Genomic DNA, 13,396 nt, shown 5'->3' on the forward strand with positions numbered 1-13,396 from the left:
CAGTAAAACCTAGCTTAAGTTGGAAAAGTAATCCCCTGAAAACATTTTTCTATTGGTTTATGAGAGATTAAGCTACCTAAGAAGAGTGATTTAAGAGCAAAAGCCATTTTATGAGGGTCATTAAGAGAGATGGCAATGTTATGATCTGCTCTTTTTGTATTAGTTTGCCGTATGAACCAATAATATTCTAAAACTAACCAAGAGTTGCTGTTCTGATTGCATGGAGCTTTCATGTTTTTCCACTGAGGACTCCTCTGGTAACATTTCATCATCTACATCATTTTCACCACCACTAGAATCTCCTTCTGAAAAGAACTGCCTGTCTTCATCTTCGTCTTAACTGGAGTAAAAAAATCGCGCTGTTCATTTTTTTTTTTGAAAATTCCGCCATTTCACATACGTGTTGCTATGGTTTAACGTTGTTAACGTTTCCCCCGCGCGCGAGTCTCTACCATGCGCAGGGGTTTTTCAGTTCTGTCCAGCCCGTGCAGAACAAGATTCTTCCTTCTCTCAAAACGGCTTAACTTTGAACCATCGCAAATAATCAAGAGTGTTATATGTTGTGCGACCCGGGCTTAAAACACTATGAGGACTGAAGAAAACCTTTCAGGAATTTCAACTATCGTCGACCTATGTTGAGAAAGATCAACCTCATTATTAACTAAACTCACCTTTCACGTTTAATCTCTGCAAACTGGACTTTTCACATATGTGATCATAATTGAAGCTTTCCCCAAACCAAGAAGCGCAGTTTTCACAAAATTTCCTTCTCAATTGATCCGTACTTTCACCTATTATGCTGCCTTGGTGAAGAACTCTGACAACCATTAATATGCTACCGACTTAAGTGCCGACAGAAGTGCCGACAAAATGCGTGACATTCAATGAGACTACGCTTATTGGTTAGTCTTACTCACGTGGTTGCTCTAGAAGTAGATTATTGGCTTACGGGTCGCTTAGACGAAATAGAAGGGAAAGAGAAGCGTCGCTCGACCTGTGGACGCGTTACATAATATTCGCTGGACGATTTTAGTTTTGACATCGATGTGGCTGCATCTTTCTTCCGGAGTGGTAATACCAGTACCACTTTGAGTCGACGACCATTCGGCTCAAGCTCATCAACCGGCGCCCGATCAAGCGCAGTTCCATCCCATCCAGAGCCTTTACAAGAAGATTCTGTTAGAAATCGGGAGAACCTGGTGGTCTCTAACCCAGAAATTCGACAGTTGTTCGACACAATCAAAGAACTGGGGGATATAGTAAAGCGGCAAAATGCCAAACTAGACAGTTTGAGCGTGGAACTGGAAAACGCTTGTAAAGAAGTGGCTGAGGTGAAGACCGAACTACAGACTGTACGACACAAGCTCGATCGCCAACCTCAGTCGACTGAGAAGGAGAATATCCACCGTGGGCCTGTTCCAAAGCAACTAAAGGTTTGTGCAAATTTTTGTTCCAGCACTGTAGAAATAGGCGTTTCCTTTTAAGCTTCGATTCTGGTATGGGAAGTATTTTAAGCTTGTGGGACAGTATTCCCTTCTTTGTGATGTTAATACCGCATGTCAAATGGCTTGTTTGAAACTAAGCCGAGAATAATAAATACTCGGGGGGCGGCCTCAAAGATTGCTCCAGGGTATGAAGTTTTGAGAATGTCAGACATCATTTACCAATAGTGCCTGAAAATCAACTTCTGCAATTTAGTTTTAAAGCTACTGAAAAAGGTTACTCCACATAGTTCAGTATAGATTGTTTTTTTCTGTAATAATTTACAAAAATGTCCTTAAGTTAAAGAAGATGTTATTGTTCATTGAGGTTACATAGATAAATGAACATTTAATCATTTTTCTCATGATTTAGAGTCAGGTTATCAAAAGTTTGATTGGGTGTTTCGACAGCTACACTGCTAGTCTTCTTCATCAGGTGATGAATTCAAATGTTTATGTGTTGCTATATGTAGCACCTTGGTATTTTGTCATTGGTACATTTTGGCCCTCTGTCATTGGGATATTTTGATCCTCATTATTATTCCAACCAGCAGATGTTGTTCTCCCGTAGGTCAGCTTTTTTACTGACTAGCTGTTATGCTTATTGATTGTGGGCATCCATGCTTAAGGAATATAAATTCTGCTGTCATTATTGATGAAGAAGCCATCCACATAAAACTTTACCCTAATAACATCAATAGAGAGAGTGGGATCAAAATTTCTGAAGTGTGGATGGCTACAGTTAAAAAGCATCACAGCCGGTCTGTAACAAAGCGGACCTATGAGGGAATAACATCTGCTAGTCGGAATAATAACAAGGATTGAAATGCACCAAGGACAGAGTACTACAACGTACCAATGACAAAACACCAAAGTACTACATATAGCAACATGTAAACATTCAAACTTGCTGCCTGACAAAGACTAGCAGTGTAGCAGTGGGAAACATTGCTGTCAAACTTTTGATAGCCTGACTCTATGTCATGAGACAAATGATGAAACATTTATTTCTTTATTTGTCCCTAAGTTGTTTGTTTTTGTAAACAAAACATCCTGTATTCTGGCTAGAAATTTTAGAAAACCACACAATTGTAAGCATAATTTGTTACCCATGATATTAGTAGAATTTGAACTTAACTCCCTTATTTCACTTTTCACCTTTGATTCCACATACACTGTTCTTATAAGAAACATTAATGTTCTTATAATTAATTTCGTTTGAATTTAAGGGTGATGTGCACTTGTTGCACAACAAACAAGAAGTTGAACTTTAGTTTTGTGGAAGTGAAGGGTGAGTAAAAGATATCTATTCAGGATATTAAGAGTTTGTCTGTGGAATGTTTTGGAAATGCACCTATCATCAGCCATCTACTGGAGGGTGGAACCTTGGGTAAGGGAGGGGACCTTGCATAGGGTGTAGTCAAAGTGCTTAATTTCCCTTTCTAGGTGGGGACAAAGGACAACCAAAGTTAAGAGATTGTCCCTTCTAGAGGGGTGGCACATTTCAAAACAAGAAGCCACATTAAAATTTGCAGGACAAATTAAAGCTTTGCTTACTTGTGACTGAAAAACAATACTTGCACACGACAAAAAAAGATTTTACACAATGCTTAATAGTCTGCCATTTTGATCCAAGCAAACCGTGAGGAGATGGGGAAGCCTGTGTTCTTGTGTATTGTGGTCTTTTCTGTCATTTAAAACAACTTGAAGTGACTTGTTTCTGGCTCTCTGCAAAGTCCCCTGATTTTTTGTGATTGGCTGGCAAATGGGGAAAGACAGGATTTTATTTGTCTGTGATTTTCCCTCAAGCATTTTCCTACAAGCAAACTTTGTTGGCCATGTGAATATCTTATTTTAGTCAAGATGCTGAGCAATTGGCCTTGTTTACTTTTTACGTCTTCACAGATCTTGACAAAGTCTCAGTTCATAAACACACAAAAATTTTATCACCTTCCAAACAAGCTTGGTCACTAACTTAAACCTATATTTAAGTCAACTATCAAGTGTAAGTGATGTGTTCATATGATTTTCTCTTTAAAGTACACACATAAATGTGCTATTAGAGTGTGCATACAATTTACATTAAATGTGGTCACCTTGTAAGAAATTTTTTAAACTTTTGTTTATTTCATCTGAAAGTTTGTTGTCTAGAGTACCCTAAAACATAGCTTTTCAAGGTGCATAACCCATCTTGTGCCTGCCTTTAGTAGAAGACTCCTATTACTCGTGTTGAATGAAACTTAACTTCGAAGAGACACATTTGAAGCATATCAAACAATTTTATAGGCTGAATTTGAAAATGACCTAACCTGACTTTCTCATCGAATGTTGATGTAAGGTTGCCATTTACTTGAGAGAATGAATGGATAAAATTGAGAAAAGTAGCTTTCAATGTTAGGACAAGATTCCCATCAAAGACTTTTTCATGAATTTGGGTAATAAATAAATAATAAGCAATTTACCTAATACTATTTTTATGTACCAGGTGCTGTGTCAAGATATTATGAAACGAAAAGACAACAATACCTCGACAATCCACCTGACAGAAGAAATAAAGCAGAGAAGACTGCTCTGCAATAAATTGATGCAAATTTCATGAGTGGCAAGGAGAATGGTGAGGGCAGTCAAGGGGATGTGTGGGTTGTGAGGTCATCACTGTGGCGTAGTCCACAGCTATCTCCTCTCTTAAAGAGACTTCAGGAGAAAATTGACAACCAGCCATCTGCCTCCTCAAGCTCACATCCACAAAATAAAAGAGTCGAGGGAGAGCCATCCACACGCAGTCCACCAACTTCCTCACCTGCATTGGCACTCCTTCCTGGTGATAGACAGAGCCTTGAGAGGTGTCCTTCTCCAAATAGGATTCCTCCCTCCCCACAGTCCCCACAACATTGCAGTGGTGATGAAAGCGATGGGGAACCCTTGCATATGTTGGACACCAGCCCTGTCATAATCCGAAGGAGGCCAAACAGATGGCTACAGTCACTGTGGGACTAAATTAATGCCTAAGTGTTCTTTATTTACATAACTTGTATGTTTTGTCTTCTGTTTTTAATTCAGTTCATTTGACAGAATGGCAAGGTGGTTTATGGGTATTAGGGTGAATGGTTCCTTTTTAACCCTAACTCACGAAATGTTGTTTTTTTGCATATTGCATTAGCTGGTTTCACAAACTGAAAAATTAATAAATGATGCCACTTTCTCTCTCTCTTTCTCATCTTGATTGGAACATAATCTGCCAGCTATTGCAAACAGTTCAAAAATCCGTGGGAAGAATCCTTAAATAAAATAGAATTTTGTGGTGATCAACTCCATTTATTGTTGAAGTAGTATCAGATGTACTGAAGACCTTTGTAAAGAATGCTACAGTTTTGGATATACCACAGTTAATTTTATTGGAATGATTTCAAACAAGCTTCTTGAATTATTGTGCTCTTCAAACAACTTTTATGTTTAAGAATTGGCTTTAAAAAGGCATTTCCCAGCTCAGTAAATAACCAGGGGCCACTAAGTTGTTAACATGGTGTGACTTGCTTAGAATTTATTGTAGTTTTTGATAAAATTTTATTACTCTCTAATATTAGAGTATAGACACTTCTTATTGTTATTCTTGTCTTCATATCCGACTGATGGATAATTGTCTTTTTATCATACTGAAATAATTGTCGTGGTGTAATGATTTATGTAAATATGGAAAATGTTGCTTTCATCCATGTCAAGCATTAAGCACTTTTAGCTTAGTATATTTAATTATTACACACAATCTAAAATTTTTTCCCTTTTTGTGCATAATGTTAGACTTAGTTGTTAGTCATCACATGATGAAATAGATTCTGTAAATTGGCCATTTTGAGGATTATTAATTAGATATTAAACAATTTATTGTTTTAGAGTAAAGGTTCTGAGAAAAATACACCAGTAAGAGGGTGCGAAATTATCGGGAGAATTCGTTGCTTTTCCAAGAACACCTGATAGTATGTGGTGTGGATCGAGAATGCCGAGTGAAATTTCTCGTACCGTGGAATATCAAAATCTAGAATACGAATCTATTCTTCATGTACCGTGAAATTTCGGCTTCTAGAATACCGACCGATTCGTCTAGTACCGTGGAATTTCGGGACAAGAATACTTATTGAAACTGTTCTCACCGTGGAAAAGACAATTTTTAGAAAGGCACAATTTTACAGACCGCGCGCTCGTATACGGTACGCCATTATTTGCGGCAAGTCTGAAAGTATAAGGAAATTTCGGGGTCTCCACACGCCGCATTTTCAATGACCTATCCTTACATCGGATTTTACATGCTACGGGTTAAGTCCGAATTGGAACGAATACAGTTCCTCACACTCGGTGGACACGTCGCATGTCTTGGAAAACGGTACGTCCGGGTATGTTCGTATTCTCGAAGAATACGGGTTCGTATCGTGTGATTTCAGCTTCGCGATACGCCTTATTTCACACACTGTTGGTATTAGCTACTACCGAAACGTACTCATAGTATTTACGAAAAGTTAAACGTAGCGTTCGGTACTCCTGTCTAATTCCCTGCTTTTAGTTTATCTAATCGAATATCCATCGCGGGGAATTATGATTTTCACAAGTCTCGTTATCATTGTGTTGGTGGTTTTTTAATGGTCGTAATAATGTATCACATCCGACAAACTCTGTAGCCTCATGCAATGCACGTATGTAGCGACGAACGAAATTACGAATCACGCCGCTACCGTCACACCGCCGATAAATTGTTAAACCGTTTGTATTTTTGAATGTAGCGCTGGTGGTTATTAGTGCACGTTATTGTTAGTACAAAAGTTGAGATTGTTAAAAACAAACTTACGGGCATACGATCTTTAAAGTTTAAAAAAATACATGAGGTCGACACAAAAGAGAGGCAAATATATTAAACAGAATCCAACCTTGAAAGTAGGCATTTCAATGCTTGGGTGCTGTCGCGTCTTATCCTAATAAAGCGGCATTAACACTTGGACTTAGAAATGTCCTTTAAGACATGCATTGGTTTCGGAAAATTCGTTCCGTGATAGATTGTCCACAAAGAAAAAAAAAAAGTAAACAAATTTGTTAAAGGAATCATTCGAGGATGGAATTTCCCCCTTATACCCTTCCCTCTTTCTTAACTTGTCTAGTTATCAGGTTAAGAATATCCGTGCAATTAGGTGCTTAGGTCTGTGTTTCAGTTTTCTTCTGATTATTATCCTTTGAATTAAGGGATGAAAAAACAAAACAAAACAAAACAAAATAGAAAAAAAGAAAAACAATCAGCCCAGTGACACCTGTTATTTGATTAAAACACGAGAGCCTAGTTTGAATGAGCAGTCAAAGCACTTGAACTGAGCGCAACAACTGAATGTGAGGTTTAGAAATGTGTCATGCACCTTTAACTTATCTCCAAGCGTCTATGAATCAGTATTACAGTATGCCATAAATTTACAAACTTGATTAATCCGAACAAATTGTTTGAGAGGCCAGGAGAGAGTACTAATCCCATCAACCAATCCTTCCTAAATCCAGATCCAATATTCGAGCGTCTCTGAATCATCTTACCTCAAGCTCAGTAGCAACAAAGTACCACTGGTAAAGACCTTAATATATGACTCTCTGACTCCTACGAATTTGTAAAGTTTTTATAGAGATATCCGGAACTCTCTAACCGTAATTGAATTTAACTACTGCTGGCTATATTTCTAATAAAGTGGATACAGGGATACAAGCAACATGAGACCTGTGAGGAAGCCTCATTTCTTGAAAAATAATGTTCCACGAGGGAACATATATCTGAAGCAGAACACGGAACTTCCTAAATTACTGTCGCGCTCGATAAGGTGCATTTGAGCTAAACCAACGGCACCCAGAAATTTGTTAGCGATCATAAAATAGAAATCCTGATAATGATTTGTAATAGGAAACAAAACCGGTCATTGGGAGAACACTTTTCTCCCTGCTGATATCCATTACATTCAGCGCTTAAATTAAGGTTGTTTTCATTGTGTCCTTTTTCAAGCCTTTTGGGTGTAATATATTTTTCAGATTTGTTAGGGGCGGCAGGAATATTCACTAGATGATAAGTGTGTACAGCATTGAATCAAAGAGATTGTTTCTTTTTAAAAAGATTTTGAGGTTATAAATGTAAAGAATGTAAAGAATGGTTTATGTTTAGAAAAGTGTAAGATGTATTATGAAATAGAATATGAAAGTAGCCTCATACAAAACTTTTAACAAAAACTTTTTTCTGAATTCCGTTATGAACGATTTTGCATTGGTGATTTTCCCTAACAAATTGAAGTTGACTACTTAAACAAGACTTTCACGTGAAATGAGAAGAAAGGAAACAAATGGCTTGGATAAAATCCAATGCAAATCCAGAACCTAAAGGCACAAAACCTGTCTGAAAGGAAGAAATACATAGTCGAGCGCGACAAAGGATCGTGGTTTTCCCAACTTTCAATGATTTGCGGAGCTAGAACATGTTTAATTTTTCCCTTGGTTTTAGCCTTACCCTACCATCGAAACGTACTGGAAGTATATTCGACTGACCAGTGAGATAATATAGCACAAAGAGATGATTTTTAGTGCCGCTCTCACTAAGAGCGGTCCTCTCGATTTCCCGTTAGAAAAAAGTTTTCTTTTATTTTTTTCCCATGAAAAGGGTTTAGGACGCATGTTTCAAGAATACTCTAGTTGTTCTCCAATTCTCTCTTTTTGCGTCGCCACAAGTCAAAAATGATTTTTGACCAAACCACCCCTGTGAACGGCGATCGAAAGTGTAAAATGTCGAAGATTTTGTCCAGCGCGCAGCGACTACAACAATGTAGCTCTGGGAACTCTATCTTGCTACAAGTTACAAGATGTATTCAGTTAGTTCACAGACAAAATATGGAAACTTCAGCTGAAATATTTTACATACCAGCGTGATCAGAGGAGACCCTTCTCTTCGACCTTAATTTGCATATTAAAAACTCACTACTTTGTACGAAAGAATTCTCAAAATACAGGCGTTAATCGGGCTTGAAAAACATATCAGTGCATTGTTTATACACCAATGAGGTCACGGATTGCCTTAAACCCGCGGGTAGATCTATAGCTTCCATCCACCAACTTCTTAAAAACAACGCAAATCCATGTGTTTGCTCAATTGCGCTTGTGTCAAAGATCATTTGCATGATTCTGAAAATTGACCAATATCTCCTTTTAACCGTTCAAACTTCGTTCGTTTATCTTCTACATTGAAGATTTTAGGTTAATAGCAACTGAATGGAGAATAGATGCCGAGTTGTCCTAAAACGTTGCGGAAACGTGATCGGTCGTTACGCTTGCAAATTTGACACGAAAATAATTCTGATGCCTCTTTGAAAAGAAACAATAGCTTGAACAGTAGATATCGCAAGATCTTTGGCCATGTTACAAAAGAATACTCAATGCACTAGAAGTGCACACATCGAGTTCTGAATGCAATTGAATAGTCTGTTTAACAAATGCAGACGTACAGTTATTTTAATCTTTACCAAATTATGTCATCCCAAAAAAAAGTTCTAGGACCTGAGAGCATCTGAGTGACGGACCGTTAGATTTTTGATTAGGGGTACGAGGGGGGACTGGGGGGTTGGGTAACAAGCCCCCCAAAAATCTATCACAGCCTTAAAGGAAGAAAAAACATCGTACAATTAGCAAAAATCCCCCCCTCCTCAAAAATCTAACGGTCCGTCCTTAAGGTACCTTTTACATTATTCCAAAATGAGTTTCGTTCTGGAAAAGAAATGGATTTCATACCGCGTTTACATTCAAGACAATCTAGCCTGTTAAAAAAAAGTATTTGTGTCCTTTTCTTTTCTTTTTTCTTTTTTCTTTTTTTGCTTTTTCTATGTTCACAGAAATATCGGAAGTCAAGTATATTCGTTACACGAGGTCACACAACTCGGGTAATATTCACGGTGAAAATTCGCATATTTGAGCGGTCGAACAAGAAAAGTCATTTCTCGAAAACTAAAATATATTTTCACAAAAAAACTGCTGTGCAATTATTAGGACATATTGGGCTACAAAATATAAAAGTAGGAGGCAAAACGAATTTTGGGCGACTCGCCCAAATATTTCAAATTTGTTCGTAGTTGGATTGCGGGAATATACTGACACACTTCGGAGTTTGATTCTTTGTGATGACTTTTTGCAAATAGATTTCATCAGAGGCATGTCTAGTACTCAATTAAATGACGGTCATTTGTTGTACTCGCTTCCTTCGACTGAAGAGATGAAGTAACAGTTAAATCGATTTTTTTGTCATGCAGCGTGTGGTTGTGTTTTTGAAAATGGCGCGCGCACAATTTTTTTTTCTTGTGCGCACTCGCGAGTCTGTGAAAGAACAGTCTATTAATTATAAGGAGTGTTATTCTCTGGAATACAATTGCATTTAAACATCTGGATGTAAAATAATGAACGATGGGCTAAAGATTCGAAACTAAGAAGGATTCATGAACTAGGAGACTTTCCTGATTTCAAAGCAACATCGGCCTGAACCTTTGATTTAAATAATGACGATTTTACATATTTCTAATAGCTTCCGTACTAGCATTTCGTGGGAGCATGGGCTTAAAGCAACGAGATAAATCAAACAAATAAACAACGCTTAAAGTATAACGTGACAATCTATGTGCGTAAAAATTACTTGAGTCTTTCAATTCCTACAAGATAAATATATCCATGTTAAAAATATAATTCTCATAAATTAAATAAACTAATTAGACATTCTCGTGAGTAGATCATAATTGGGAAATGTCGCGTGAACCGGAAACCAAATGATACTCATACCTTAACTTGTTCGTTTGTTTTTGTTTGCTTTTTTTGCACACAGGGGTTGCCAAAGCTTTTACTTGCTTTGGCCTTTTGTTTTGTTTGTCTTTTTTTTTTTTGAGAAGAGAAGTAACAACTTTTTCAGTTTTCGAGCACTCTTATTCCTTGAACGTTGTTGTCGTATACAATGCAATTGAAAATACATTAACTTATTTATGATAGGCTGTTGAACAACAACCAGCTGAGGAATTTACCATCAGGCATTTTCAATAGCAATACCCATCTAGAGTGGCCGCATGGCTGCAGCCGCATTAACACTTGGACTATGAAATGTCCTTTGAAACATGCATTAGTTCAGGAAAATTTGTTCGCGAATTAGACTATCGAAGAAACATTTGTAAGGAAATTTGCCAACGGAATTATTCTGGGATAGAATTTAGCTCCTTGAACCTTTTCAGTTCCTCTTCCTTAAATAGCCTCATTAACAAGTCAAGAATATTCTATGTGGTTCAGTACTCGGGTTTGTGTTTCAATTTTCCTCTAAATATTCTCGTTTGGACAAAGAGATAAAAAATTTGAAAAAAAAAAAAAGGAAAAATGTGACATCCCCATATACAGATTATTTTGTAATAATTGTGAGTTTATTTTAGGCCTTTCTATCAGAGCATGAGAACAGAAATAATAACTTTTTTTAGGGCACTCTTATTCTCTGAACGTTTTTGTTGTATACCATGTAATTAAAAAAAAATTAATTTATTTTTGATAGGTGGTTGAACAACAACGAGTTAAAGAATTTACCATCAAGAATTTTCAGTAACAATACCCGGCTGTGGTGGCTGTAAGTTTGGAGTCTTTTTGAATATTGGTGTAAGAGCAACGCATGGAATCCGACCTTCAAAGCAGCCGTTTGAATGCGTGGGTGATATCGCATATTTGGTTTCTATCCTAATAAAGCTGCATTAACACATTTTCATTTGAAACATGCATCGGTTTAGGAAAATTCGTGCGCTAAATAGATCGTTAAAGAAAATTTGTAAGGAAATTTTTTAGCGATCATTCCGTGTGGTGCAGTGGTAGCGCTTGCGCTCTCTAAATAGGCTTACTGGGGTTCGATTCCCTTTCACAACGAGAACGCCACGTTTTTTTTTCCTTTTTCTGAAGGAGTGAACAAAATAATTGAATATCTAATATACTTTTTTTTATTAACTGACAGTCTGTTTTCCAAACTTTATTCCTTTCACTGCCGTCACCTAACCTGTTTGTAAATGCATTATTTTGGTCAGATAAATGATTTTCTAGTCCGCGTTTTGTGCCTTATTTACGCTCTCCATAATTAGTAAAGTTTATATGCTAAGATTAGTCACATTTAGAATAACTTAGAACGCGGCTTTGTTGAACAATAGTTAACTCTGTTTAATTAACCGACCCATAATTTTTTTGTGGGAAATGATAGACTAATTGTGCCATCTTTGTGTTTTCAAAACAAACTAGTTTTCTGAAGTCTGTGAATGAGAGTCCTCCTCTTTCCTCTACATTTCGTATTAATGCGAGCGACCAATTTCTGGTCGTTCGGCACAGCAAACATTTTCGGTGCAATGGCTCTTACATTCCGTGGATGGTTTCCTGAACGAGTTTTGGTTTCTCTTTCATTGAATTCGAGGTACTCCTGCCATGTAGAAGTTTTAACAAAGTTTTCCGTCTCCCCTTGAACACATTTCCCTGTGCTCCTCGCAGCCTAGTAACCCAAAATGGATTGTATTGTTGAACCATACCGTGTTTAAAAGCGCTTCTACCGTGGAACTTCCCAAGAGATCTTTTTCAAACAGAACTTGAATATCTTCCTCACTTAAAGCAGCAGAAGCATTAGGCTTGTTGCCTATGCCTTTCCGTTTTAGATCCCTTTGCTTTGACTGAAGCGCTTTCCGAGTTTGCTCGAACTGGACGTCTTTCATAAGACAAAGTCCATAGTTTATTTTTCTTCGAATGGCGCTGAAAGCTAGCGAAGAATGCCCTTAAGAAATTAGGCTCGTATTCCTAGTTGTCTTCTTTTTTGCGAACCGTTAAAAGGAACTCGCTGACAAACTTGTTAAGCGCTTGAGGAGTCATTAGTTCATTTGCCTCGTCCCGCCTTTCAAAACAAGAAATTCATGGAACACAGCAACATATCGTTTAGTCTTTTTCTTGGTGTTTTTATTTTCCTGTCCGTCTATGAACTCCTCTACTGATAAATTTAGGCTCTGAAAACGGTTAGTCTGATTTGAAGCCATCTTTCTTAAAAAAAGCGTTGTTGTCAGTGTGATAGTGGCTTTATAAGGGTCGTAGTAAAATATATCACATCCGACAAACTCTGTGGCCACATGCAATGCACGTATGTAGCGATGAATGAAATTACGAATAACGTCGCCACCGTCACTCCGCCGATGAATTGTTCATACGTTTCTATTTTTGAGCGTAGCGCTGGTGGGTATTATTGTACGTTATTGTTCATCTAATTGTTAATTTATTCCGATTTCTTCGAGAAGTTGACATCCTCCAGGTGTAGCGTGAGATTTTTAAGGTGAACGCACGAGAACATAACACCGAGCGCCGAAGGCCGTCCAAAGTAATGAATCTAAGAGCATGCTCTTACATAAGATTTTAAATCTAGCGTCTCGAAAGTGCCATTTCCTGCATTTTTCATTTGAGCTCTGAGTGATAAAGAAAACAATAGGTCGCTTAGGGCGAAGAGTCAACTTTCGGCGGATGGAATTGAGAATTTTCCCTTCTAAATGCTGTTTTATGGCATCAACAAGCATAAAGAAGCTTCAAAGTGCTCAATTCAGGCATCCACCATAAGTTGTATACGTAAATTTGATATATAGTTAAGTCCGCTCTTTGTGCAGTGTTGCTTGTAATTTTCAAAAATGAGCCCGCTCTGCTAAAAAAAATTTAACCGAAATCACAATATTTTCGAATTTACATACCCCTCTCTCTTATTTTAATTATTCTGAATAAAAATGTCATCGGGAAAAGTTGGACTTTTAAGCAGAGGCGAGATTGAAAGTTGCATGTTTACGGTTCTAGTAGCAGAGGGAAATAGATGTTAAGCGAAAAAATAATTTTCAGTGTCAAAA

The 13,396-nt window shown here is 37.5% G+C and overlaps 1 long non-coding RNA gene and 1 pseudogene across 1 annotated transcript; both read left to right on the forward strand.

Annotated features, from left to right (window-relative positions):
* The window catches only part of LOC113664212 (uncharacterized), a 187,467-nt pseudogene that overhangs the window by 113,878 nt on the left and 60,193 nt on the right, over nucleotides 1–13,396 (forward strand).
* Nucleotides 203–5,415, forward strand: LOC113669919 (uncharacterized). The gene is made up of 3 exons (XR_016186339.1): nucleotides 203–1,433; nucleotides 2,711–2,772; nucleotides 3,967–5,415. It is a non-coding gene; the product is annotated as an uncharacterized LOC113669919 (long non-coding RNA).

The sequence above is a fragment of the Pocillopora damicornis genome, chromosome 1, assembly GCF_964200805.1.
Source record: "Pocillopora damicornis chromosome 1, jaPocDami1.2, whole genome shotgun sequence".
Lineage (NCBI taxonomy): Eukaryota > Metazoa > Cnidaria > Anthozoa > Scleractinia > Pocilloporidae > Pocillopora > Pocillopora damicornis.